Source organism: Physeter macrocephalus, chromosome 18 (assembly GCF_002837175.3).
Source record: "Physeter macrocephalus isolate SW-GA chromosome 18, ASM283717v5, whole genome shotgun sequence".
Lineage (NCBI taxonomy): Eukaryota > Metazoa > Chordata > Mammalia > Artiodactyla > Physeteridae > Physeter > Physeter macrocephalus.
Window position 1 is genome coordinate 33,286,777 of NC_041231.1, and position 12,968 is coordinate 33,299,744.

At 37.7% G+C, this 12,968-nt stretch overlaps 1 protein-coding gene across 23 annotated transcripts in view; it reads left to right on the forward strand.

Moving 5' to 3' along the window:
• FHIT (fragile histidine triad diadenosine triphosphatase) overlaps positions 1-12,968 on the forward strand; it is a 1,537,641-nt gene that overhangs the window by 420,616 nt on the left and 1,104,057 nt on the right. The window lies entirely within an intron of this gene.

Sequence of the window (12,968 nt, forward strand, 5' to 3'; positions counted from 1 at the left end):
CTGCAACTAGAGAAAGCCCGCGCGCAGCAACAAAGACCCAATGCAGCCAAAAATAAAATAAATAAATAATTTATTTAAAAAAAAAAGAAAAGAAACTTGTCTTAGAAAGTGGGTAAAGGAAAAGTCCAAGCAAAATAGAGTTCTTTTCTGGGGGGAATAATGTAAGGTTTGGAATACTAACATTTAACAAAATTTGTCTTTAGTGCATTTTAAAACTTGATTAAATACAGTGCTTATGAAATTCATTGTTAATACCATAATTTCAAATAATTATGAATTCCTTTGAAAATAAACCTCATTTTGAGACCGAATTTAATAAATAGGAGAAGTAGAAGCCAAAAAGAATGAAATTCATTAATTTAGGGCAACTATAGAGTAGAATACCAGAGAAAATCCAGCAGATCACAAAATTGTAATATAGTTAGTGAGCAAATATGCACCCTCAGGGAAAAATGATCAGGGGGTCACAGGACATTGAATAATAAGGCAGCTCTGTAGCACTAAGGAAGACCAAGCTGAATTCAGAAATAAAGAGAAATGACAAAACTTTCTTTTCTTCATATTCATCCAGAAAATGTAGATTTTGAAGGATTCAGGAAAATTTCAACTAAGTTTGGAAGACAGTCACAGATTTAATCACATTGGAAAAGAAAAAGCTGAAGTGTGATTTTTATACGGGAGAATGGCAAGTACTAACTCTCTGTCTTTGCTTGCAGCATTAAGAAAGGAAGAATTGATTTATATAACAGTGAGGCATATTTGCTTAGTCATTGGGAAAAAAAATATCACATGGCATTAAATGGCAGAAAATGTTTTTTAAAATAGACAGTGTGTTGAATCATGTTCTGGGGAAGTCTTAAGAAATAGGATTCATCTTTGTGCTCTTACAACTCTGGAATAGGAATAAAAATGCTCTGGTTTACGTATGTAGTGTTTTTCCTGCCCTGGAGTCAATGATTTTATGAAATACCTAAAAAAAAATCAAAAACAAAAATCCTATTTCCCGAGATTGCACAAAATACCTTCATTCTATTTTGAGGATATATATAATTTACTTCTTGTTGCTGGAACTTATTACTTATGCTTCTACTAAGTGCATGAATATTTTGAATCAATCACCCACTCAGTAGAGAGAAATTTCTCCTATTATGTTTGGCTAATTTGACATTTGGCCAAATCAGAATGGTTGAATAAGATTCTACCATATGCTATAGCATATCTTTGTGTTATATTTAAGTAGCATATCTAAGGATCCATATTTCCTTATAGAGAGTTAAGTTTCTCCAGTACAGTTATCTTAAATCACAACATCTCTTGGGACTTCCCGTCAGTACAGTGGTTAAGACTCTGCCTTCCAATGCAGGAGGTGCAGGTTTGATCCCTGCTCAGGGAACTAAGATTGCTCATACCAGCGGGGTGCAGCCAAAAGCTCAAAAAAAAAAAAATTAAATCACAACTGCTCTTGCCCTATTTTGAAATAAGCTGGACACCTTTTAAATATATATCCAAGCTTTATTTTTTTCTTTTTTACCACTTCCTCTCCCTCTTGATAACTAGGAAGATATACATACATACTTGCCTTAACTCCAGCGTGTTAGGATTGAGGTAGCCTATAAATTAACCTTATGTCCTGGAAGTATGCCACAGTGGTGTTTTCTAACCCAGAGGCCTTGTACTGTAACCTTCCTTGGATGAGCAGAGAACGTTGTGTCATTCTTTTTTGCTTATCGTGGTGTGCTTGTGTCTTTAATTAACACAGAGAAAAGGAAGTTCATGACTGACTTCCCTTGATTTCATTTCAGACAAATGTAGGATTTTTACAAGCTTGCAAGAAATTATACAAAGTCCATTTGGAGAAGTAGCCTGTGCTATCGATAGATAAGGTTTCTAGTTTTCCAGGTGTCACTGTATTAGCCTTGTGAATATGAGTTTGGGGAGTGAATGCTCAAAAGGTTCAAAATCCAGCATGACAAGAAGTTGTAGACTGAAGGAACTTTCTTCTGGTTGCTTTAGAGGGCAATGTATTTCCAAGACTTGCAAGGCTATTTAGGTTCGAAACATAGAAATGATAATTTTGACTCTAGGTGGCATTTGTGAGGAACTATTTATAGTGGTGGGAGTCTCTCTCTGGATTGTGTTCTTCTTTAACATTCTTCTTTGGATAGATTTATACCTTAATACCTCCAACATAATGAGGAGGTTGTTTCATTTTCCTTCAGTGAGGCAAAAAATCTACCTTGTAAGACTTGCCACCCTCTGGAACCACCTGAATACCTCAGAGTCATGGCTTCATTTCAGGCCCCAAGTCAGAGGGGGTTCTTTCTGGTTCCATCTTTCTGCTTAAAGTTTCCAATCTTAGCTTACCACTGTATTGCCTGGGGAGATTTTTAATTCCATTCCTACAGGTATTTTAAACCATATTCCCTTCCTTCCTGCCGTTCTGGGGGTAGATCTGATGCTCAGCCTGGCTTTGGAATGCCTGAGCACAGGGCACTCAAATGCAAATCTTTGGTGCCTCTAGGGCAGGGATCCCCAAACCCTGGGCCATGGTACCCGTCTATGGCCTGTTAGGAATTGGGCCACACAGCAGGAGGTGAGTGAGCAAAGCTTCATCTGTATTTACAGCCGCTCACCATCCCTTGCATTACCTCCTGAGCCCCACCTCCCGTCAGATCAACTGCGGCATTAGATTCTCATAAGGAGCGCGAACCCTACTGTGAACTGCGCATGCAAGGGATCTAGGTTGCACGCTCCTTAATGAGAATCTAACGCCTGATGATCTGAGGTGGAGCTGAGGCAGTGATGCCAGCGCTGAGGAGCGGCTGCAAACACAGATTATCATTAGCAGAAAGGTTTGACTGCAGAGACAACAATAAATTAGTTGCTTGCAGACTCACATCAAAACCCTATCAGTGAGTGGCAAGTGACAATTAAGCTGCATCTGGTGGCAGGCTTTAGAGCGGCAAGTGAGTTGATGTACTTCAATTGTACAGCTACATCTGGTGGCAGGCTTTAAGTAAGAATCTGACACTTATTTTAGCCCATGTGTCCCTCCCATTATTTTATTTACCACTTCCCGTCTGCACCTCTTTCCCACACTGTGCACTTGTCTCAGTCACAGTTTCGGTAAGCCCGCAAGCTAACCCTAGCCAAAATGAGTAAAAAACAGACGTCGCTGGAGAACTTCTTTGAAAAAGGGGAAAGACCCAATGATGAGACAGCAGAAGACTCTAAGACTGCCAACAAAAAGAAAGCTGCATTTAAAAGAATATACCAAGAGTCCTACGTAAATTATAAGTTCATTTGCAACAGGTGATTCATATTCTCCAAGCCCGCTTTGTATAATATGTGGCGACCGGCTATCCAACGAAGCCATGAAACCTTCAAAACTGCTTCGCCATATGGAGACCAAGCACCCTGCATTGAGACAAAACTTTGGAGTTTTTCAAAAGAAAAACATGAACACTAAGAACAGAAGCAATTATTGAAGGCCACCACTTCATCAAATGTGTCTGCACTGAGAGTGTCATTCTTACTGGCTAACTGCATTGCTAAAGCTAAGAAACCCTTTACTATTGGTGAAGAGTTGATCCTGCCTGCTGTTAAGGTCATTTGTCATGAACTTTAAGGAGAGGCTGCAGTTCAAAAGGTGGCACGTGTTCCTCTTTTGGCTAGCACCATAACTAGAGGAATTGATGAAAGAGCAGAGGATACTGAGGCACAATTGTTAGAGAGGATTAATGAGTCACCGTGGTACGCAATCCAGGTTGACGAGTCTACCAATGTTGACAACAAGGCAAAAATGCTTGTAGTTGTGCGGTATATTTTTCAGGAGGTTGTGCATGAGGATATGTTATGTGCACTTTTGTTGCCAACCAACATCACAGCTGCAGAACTATTGAAGTCTTTGAATGATTACATATCAGGAAAAGTGAATTGGTCTTTTTGTGTCGGTATATGCACGGATGGAGCGGCTGCCATGACTGGATGGCTTTCTGGTTTCACTACTCAGGTCAAATAGGTTGCATCTGAATGTGAGTCTATGCACTGTGTCATCCATAGAGAAATGCTGGCTAACCGAAAAATGTCACTTGAACTTAACGTTTTGCAGGATGTGATTAAAATTATCAACCACATTAAAGTACGTGCCCTTAACTCACGTCTGTTCGTGTAGCTCTGTGAGGAGATGGACGCAGAGCACACACGTCTTCTCTTATACACAGAAGTGAGATGGCTTTCTCAAGGTAGATCCCTGCCCAGAGTTTTTGAGTTATGAGAGCCGCTCCAGAGATTTCTTTTAGAAAAACAGTCACCACTGGCAGCACATTTCAGTGACTCAGAATGGGTCACAAAACTTGCTTACTTGTGTGACATATTCAACCTGCTCAGTGAACTCAATCTGTCACTTCAGGGGAGAACGACAACTGTGTTCAAGTGGGCAGATAAAGTGGCTGCTTTCAAAGCCAAACTGGAATTATGGGGGCGATGAGTGAACATTGGGATTTTTGACATGTTTCAAACATTAATAGAGATACTGAAAGAGACTGAGCCAGGGCCTTCTTTCTCCCAGCTGGTGCATGATCAGCTATCTCAGCTTTCAAAAGAGTTTGAGCATTGCTTCCCGACCACAGAAGACCCCTGAACTGGGAAGGAATGGATCCGTGACCCATTTGTGAATAAGCCAGGTGAATCGACTTTGTCCGTGCCAGAAGAGGATCAACTGCTTTAGACTGCAAATGACGGTGGCCTTAAAAGTATGTTTGAGACAACTTCAAATCTTATACATTCTGGATTAAAGTCAAGGCGGAATATCCTGAGATTGCCACAAAAGCACTGAAAAGCCTGCTTCCATTTCCAACATCCTATCTTTGTGAAGCAGGGTTTTCTGCAGTGACAGTGACAAAATGAGATTACGGAGTAGACTGGACATGAGCAACACACGTCGGTGTCACTGTCTCCCATCACCCCAGATGGGACCATCTAGTTGAAGGAGAACAAGCTCAGGGCTCCCACTGATTCTGCATTAGGGTGAGTTGTATAATTATTTCTTTATATATTACAACATAATAATAATGATAGAAATAAAGTGCACAATAAATGTAATGCGCTTGAGTCATCCCTAAACCATCCACCCCCCCGCCTCTGGCCCTGGTCTGTGGAAAAACTGTCTTCCATGAAACCGGTCCCTGGTGCTAAAAAGGTTGGGGACCACTGCTCTAGGGTAATATTTTGCTTCATAGATCTGACCAGTCTGAAGATCAGAGTAGTGGGGAATCCTAAATTTTTAGTAACATCCCTGACAATTTAAAGAGGTGTTTCTATGGAAAACTATGTCTTCCCAGCTAGAATGGATAACAAGCAGGGTTATAGGGATTCTTCTCTGCTCCTAAACTACCAGGCTCCATGGCAAATCTTTCAAATGGCTTAAGCTGATGATTTCTCCTTTAGATATTTTGCCCACATTAATTTGAGTTTTTACTTGTTTATGTGACTTTCATTTTTTAAAAGGCTTAAGTAACTTGGTTTTTTAAAACATCTTTATTGGAGTATAATTGCTTTAAAATGGTGTGTTAGTTTCTGCTTTATAACAAAGTGAATCAGGTGTACATAAACATATATCCCCATATCTCTTCCCTCTTGCATCTCCCTCCCTCCCACCCTCCCTATCCCACCCCTCTAGGTGGTCACAAAGCACTGAGCTGATCTCCCTATGCTATGCGGCTGCTTCCCACTAGCTATCTGTTTTACATTTGGTAGTGTATATATGTCAATGTTACTCTCTCATTTTGTCCCAGCTTACCCTTCCCCCTCACTGTGTCCTCAAGTCCATTCTCCTACATTTGTGCCTTTATTTCTGTCCTGCCCCTAGGTTCATCAGAACCATTATTTCTTAGATTCCATATATATGTGTTAGCATACAGTATTTGTTTTTCTCTTTCTGACTTACTTCACTCTGTATGACAGACTCTAGGTCTATCCACCTCACTACAAATAACTCAGTTTTGTTTCTTTTTATGGCTGAGTAATATTCCATTGTATATATGTGCCACCTCTTCTGTATCCATTCATGTGTCAGTGGACACGTAGGTTGCTTCCATGTCCTGGCTATTGTAAATAGTGCTCACGTTTTTTGTTGGCAATCTGTACATCTTCTTTGGAGAAATGTCTCTTTAGGTCTTCTGCCCATTTTTGGATTGGGTTGTTTGGTTTTTTGATATTGAGCTGCATGAGCTGCTTGTAAATTTTGGAGATTAATCCAAAAGCTTAAGTAACTTTCTTACTTGCTATTTAAGTATCAGAAATTTCATATATACTTTGAAAAGAAGCCTATATGTGTCCTTGGCTGCCTAGTTGATAAAATGTCTTGGTTAGGGAAAGTGTTGGCAATGTGTGAATGAGTGATCCTGATTTGGGTGTCATTTGGACTAAGCTTGAAAAGAAGTCACACTCTGAATTATTTTTTTTCTGGTGGGAGATCAATACTGTCTAGACAAAGTCTCATTACGACTTTGCATTGACTAAGGCAGACTTGGTCAACAGTGGGGTTGAGATTCCTGTAATCCGGGCTACTGGTCAGACATTTGTGTTACCCATTATTACAGAGAACTCCAGATTCACTGGTGTCAACACTGTATTTCAGCATCATTCCACTCAACTGTAGGGTTATCTTGAGGACAGTATATGCCAACTCATGACATTTTTAAAGATTCTGGATCCTGGAAGTCCTGGGAGCTGCTCTGTAGGATTTCCTAGCAGCTTGGTGATGGTTGCATAGGGCATGGAAGAGGCCTTGGAGCCTTTCAATTCCTTACAATCTCTAAAACACAAAAAGAGAGGGAATAATTCAACTAATATCTAAAGGCCTCAGCCCATGCCTGAAAGCCAGATGTCTACCCTGTCATATGGCGTCCCCATTAATTTCTGCAGATATTTTCTTCATGTATAGAAATATCACCAGGTTTTTTTTATTCAGTAGTCTTCTCATTTATAAGAAATTTTCATCTATTTGAATTTGTTTTTAAATTGAGCAAGTTTATGATTCTTCACCTGGATCAGAACTTAAAAATCTTGTCTTCTCCCTGTTAGATATTCAGACTCCTGGCTGTGCTGCTCTGCATGGAATCTTAAATCTTTCATCTGTGATTATTTTTTGGCCTTTTGTGAGATAGTGAAGCAATGTCTGAGCCACTAGTGGCCAGAGGTGGCCCAGCCTGACCAGATTTCCAATAGTGGAATAAATGGTCTGTTATTTATCCAGCCTCTTTACTTTTCAACTGTGGGAAAGATGAGGATAGACATTGAGAAATAATACTTGTTATACAAAGGATTGCTCATGATAAAAGATCTCTTTCTGGGAATTTAAGTGTTCCAGTAAATTAGCATTATCGATCATTCTCTTTCCACATAGTCTACATCTTAGAATCCTAAAACTCTAATTCTCCCTTGTCTGGTGTAATTACCAGAACAAGGAATAATCTAATTAAAAGACAACAAGGATGTGTTCTAATTGTTCTGATAAATTATGTTAATACACAATGCATGCACTTACTTTTCAACAGGAATTTATTTAATAGATTGACAGCTTGTCCTTTACTGCCACAATCTTAACTTTCATTTATTCTAAACAAGACAACTTAAAAAAAAAAGGAGAGTTAAGCATCCAAAAATCTGTTGGGTCATTAAGAAAATCTAAGGTTCCATGTGGTACGTATGGATGAAGAAATGGGTTTTGGGTTCTCTAAATAAAATAGTGACCCAAGACATAGGAAGGTAAAGTAAAGATCAGTAGAGACTAAAGTCAAAATCAGTAACACACTGTTGCAGTGAAGGTAGTGGACTTTTCATTTGTTCTTTTATTGTCAAGGATAGTGCTGCATGATAAGGCAGTCCTAACTTATGGAATTGTGTTTTCGTAGTTTTAGGCATTTTACACAAATCTATTAGACACAGTATTGTATATTGCATGTATGAGATGATGCCCTCAGTAAAGTCATGTCATAATATGGGCAGAAATTCAGGCGGTCACTTCTGATAAGCCATATGTTTTCTACAAATACACGCCAGTATCCCTGATTATTTTTTCATAATTGAGATATAGTTTGTTGCATAACTGTATGAAAAAGTCTTCAAGGCAGTGTAGAAAAAGATGTAAAGAATGATATGGCGGAAATAAAAATCTGTATAGAGCTTGGAGGGAAGCATATAGGTCAATTCTAAATCAGTATGGCCAATCTACATAGTTCAGAAAAGCAGATTCCCAGGTTGGTTTGTGTTGTTCTCCCTTGACATAACAACCTTTGAAATTTAACTAACAAGCCTACAGGTAGGAAGGAATCTCAGTACTTACCCAGATTGGAAAGTATTTCCAGAAAGGATACTTTCTCACAAGTTAGGAACTTTGTGGGAATAATTTTTCACCTCTGATTAAACCATTAAATGGTTTAATCCATTTAAATTGTCAAGTTCATCAAAAAGTATGGAGCTGGAACATATGCAGATTCTAGTTTATACTCATAAAGTTAACTTATTGTAGAATAGCAGCCATAGAGACAAAACAGAAGACAACAGATACACCATAAAAGAAATGGGAATTAAAAGGAAATTATCTTTAATGGCAAGGGAATGCAAACAGTTTTCCTCCCATTTTGAAGTACATTGGCCTAAACGCCATGATTTTTGGCTCCTTACTCCCTGTCTTTTAATATTCTAGTTCACGTCTTCATTTTCAATGGGAAACTTTTACATGTTCTTTTTCTGTTTTAAAAAAGTTTGACATTCCTTTCAAGGCCATCAGGCTGTGAGTATTTCTCTCCTCAAGGAAGACTGAGAGCTGGAGAGCTCCTAATAACCCAGGTGTAGAAACCCGTACCACCAGGTCTAAATTAGATCAAGTACCCAAGTGGGTCTCACCTTCCTTATCTCCAAGGCAAGGACAATGTCTGCCTTTGAAAGGAAGCATGAATGTGGCACTCAATTCTTTTCTTTATTTCTTTCTTTTTAACTTTGAAAAAAATTTTTATTCTGAAAAAGTATTCAGTATTTTATTCTGAATAATATAAAATTTGCCATTTTAACCATTTTTAGGTATATAATATAATTCAGTAGTGGTAAATATGACATTTCTTTTTAATAATTGGACTGAAAAGGGAATAAGGCTGTGATTAGATAAGCACTTAGGTTACCATGTAGAGATGTTTTATTCTGCTTTTTATTTGTTTCTACCCTTTCTGAAATTATTTTTCACCAAAAGTATGATACCTACCTATGTGAAACCGGAAAAGAATTCCATCTCAATTCTAGAACAGACTCTAGATGCTCATAGCAGGTGGGGAGGGGTATGTGGCTGGGCAAAGGGTCAGCATAATAAATGAGGTTGGGGCAGTGGAACAGTGCCTGTCTCTGAAGGTCCCCTGGGTATTTCTGGAGCTCAGAATGTGACCACTCTGCATAAATATGATATTTTTTTCTGATCTACTGGTATTGGAAATTTTTCATTTAGTAAATGATGCAAAATATATGTTAAGTGATCGTAAGGTTTTGACAAAAACTGACCAAAATTGGGGAATTCAAAGCTACAGGAAAGCTGGAACACTGACTTAATGTGCTGCCATCTAGCCATGATCTCATTCCATGCTGCTTCATTCATTGATCACAGAGACACTGAAATCATCCCCCAGGCAGGATGGAGCATGTTTACAGTGGAGGGTAGTAGGCAGGGGCTTGGCTGAGTCTTCTATTTTTACTGGCCATTAACACTTCCTACTTGCATGTAAACTAAATTTTGATAATTATTAAAATAAAGAGTAATGTTAATAATACATTAAAAAGCTACTTTTTAAAAGGGTAGAATAGTAGAAGCCTCTGCTTTGAATATTATGTTCACCAGTTTCATCTAGTTGTCAGCTCCCCATGGTACATAGAATGAAGTCTAAACTCCTTAGTAGGGGATGAGGACCCCCACTGTCCCTCCCTTACCTTTCTTTCCACTTCATCTCCCTTTGCTCCTTCACATGTCTTGTACTTCATCCAGGCATTAGTTTGTGTCATTTCCCAAATGTGCCATCTTTACTTCTCTCAGGGCTTTTGCATGTGTTTCTCCCTCTTGGAAACTCCTTTTACTACCCAACCTTCAGAATCCAGCTCACACGTCTCCTGTGAGAAGCTTCTGCTGATTCTCCCAAGCATTGCTACTTACTGTTTCTGTGTCAGCACGATGACCAGTACATACCTGCATTTTTGCACTTAGTCGCATATAATTGTAATGATTTTTTACATGTCTTTTCCTCCTGCCAGGATCAGAGTTCCTTGTAGCCAGGGACATTTCAACTCAATAGGATCCAGCTTATTGTATATATACATTTTTAGCTCTCCCTACATGTTTTATTTTTGAGTTTCTGCTGAGATTCAGGAACTTAAGGCTTTCAAGTACTGAATGAAAATAGCGGTCAACCCAGAATCAACCCAGAATCCTATAACCAGTGAAAACACCCTTCAGGAATGAAGGGGAAGTCCACATATTCTCAGATGAAGGAAAACTAACAGATTTTGTCACCAGCAGACCTACTCTAAAAGAATGGCTAACAGAAAGGAAACGATAAAAAATAAATTAAAAGAAAGAAGCCCTGGAACACCAGGAAAAAACACAGCAAGCAAAAATATTGGTAAATATAATAGGCTTACTTTTTCCTCTTGAGATTTCTAAATTATGTTTGAAGACTAAAGCAAAAATTTCAACACTCTTTGATATGGATGGAAGTGTTGGAAATATTTAAGATTACTGTATTATAAATGGACATTGGTAACAGGACATAAAGGGAGGTAAGGTTTCTATACTTTGCTCAAACTGTAAGACAATACCAGTAGGTTGTGATAGGTTATGAATATATAATGCAGTACCTAGAGCAGCCACTAAAGAAGTTTTACAAGGAGATGCACACAAAAAACTTTAGATAAATCGAAGTAGAATTCAAAAGTTCAAAGAGCCTACAAGAAGGCAGAAAAAAGAAAACAAAAATACAAACCAGGGAGAATAAACAGAAAACAAACAAAAATAAAGTGGTAGTTTAAGTCCTAAATACCAATAATTACATTAAAGCTAAATGGTCTAAATATACCATGTAAAGAGTGAAAGAATTGTTTAAAAAGCATGACCTAACTAGACACTGTCTATAAGAAACTCACTTTGAATATAATAGTAGAGGCAGACTGAAGGTAAAATGATGGAAAGAGATGTACCATACAAGCATTAATTAAAAGAAGGCAGAAGTAGCTGGTTCTTTGAAAAAGTTAAAAAAATTGACAAACATCTAGGAAGACTGATAAAGAAAAAAAGACTAAAGACACAAATTAACAATATCAGGAATGAAACGGGATAGTACTATAGATCCTGCAGATATCAAAAGGATAATAAAGGAATGCTATGAAAAACTTTATACACATAAATTTGACAACTTAGAAAAAAGATCCATTTTCCTTGAAGAACAAACTGCCACAATTCACCAAATTTGAAAGAGATCTTTTGAATAGCCCTATTATAACTATTGAGGAAATTGAACTCATAATTTTAAAATTCCCCAAAAGGAAATTTCCAGGCCCAGATGATTTTACTGGAGAATTCTACCCAATATTTAATGAGAAATAAGCACCAGTTTTATACAGACTCTTCCAGGAAATAGAAAAGAACACTTCCACTGCCCAATTCATTTTTATGAAACTAGTATTACCCAGATACCAAAGCCAGACACAAACAATACAAAAAAAGAAAACTATGGTATACCAATAACTTCATCAATATAGACGCAAAAGTCCTTAACAAAATATTAGCAAGTAGAATTCAGGGGGAAAAGAAAGAGTTATACACTGTAACCAAATGGGGTCTATTCCAGGAATGCAAGACTGGATCAAAATTTAAAAGTCAATCAATGTAATGCACCATAATAACAGACTAAAGAGGAAAAAAAAATCACATGATTTTATCAATTGATGCAGAAAAAGTATTTGACAAAATTCAACACTGATTTATGATAAAAGCTGTCAAAAAATAAGAATAAGGGGAACTTCATCAACTTGATGAAGAGCCTCTTTTTTATTACCCTCATCTGACATTTATACCAAATGATGAAAAACAATGCTTCCCGCCTAAGTGTAGGAAGTAAGGTAAGGATGCCTATTCTTGCTACTCCTATTCAACATAGTGCAGGAAGCTCTAGTCAATGCAATAAGGCAATAAAAAGAAATAAAAGGCATACAGATAGAAAGGAAGAAAGAAAACTGTCACTATTGCTAATGACATGATTTTCTACTTAGAAAATCCTTAAGTGATCGAAAAAAAAAAAAACCTCTTAAAAGTAAGTGAGTTCCACAAGGTTGTAGGATACAAGACAATTTTTAAAAATCAATTGTATTTCTGCATACTAGCAATGAACATGTGGACACTGTAATTAAAAATGCAATTTACAGTAGCTCAAAGTTATGAAATACTTAGGTATAAATCTAATAAATCATTCACAGAACTTATATGCTCACTGTGACATAATGCCGATGACTGAAATCAAAGAAAATCTAAACAAATGGAAAGACATACCATGTTCATGATTTGGAAGTTTCAGCATAGTAAAGATACCAATTCTCCCCAAACTGATATGCACATTTAATGCAGCTCTTACCAAAATCCCAGTATGACTTTTTATATGGACAAGACTATTCTAAAATTTATATGAAGGCAAAGGAACTAGAATAGCTAAAATAATATTGAAAAGAAGAATAAAGTGGGAAGAATCAGTCTACCCAATTTTAAGGCTTATTTTACAGTTACTATGTGGCTGTTCATGAAGTGATAAAGAATAAAGTGGAAAGAATCAGTCTACCCAATTTTTTTTTTTTTTTTTTTTTTTTTTTTTGCGGTACACGGGCCTCCCCCTGCCGCGGCCCCTCCCATTGCGGAGCACAGGCTCCGGACGCGCAGGCCC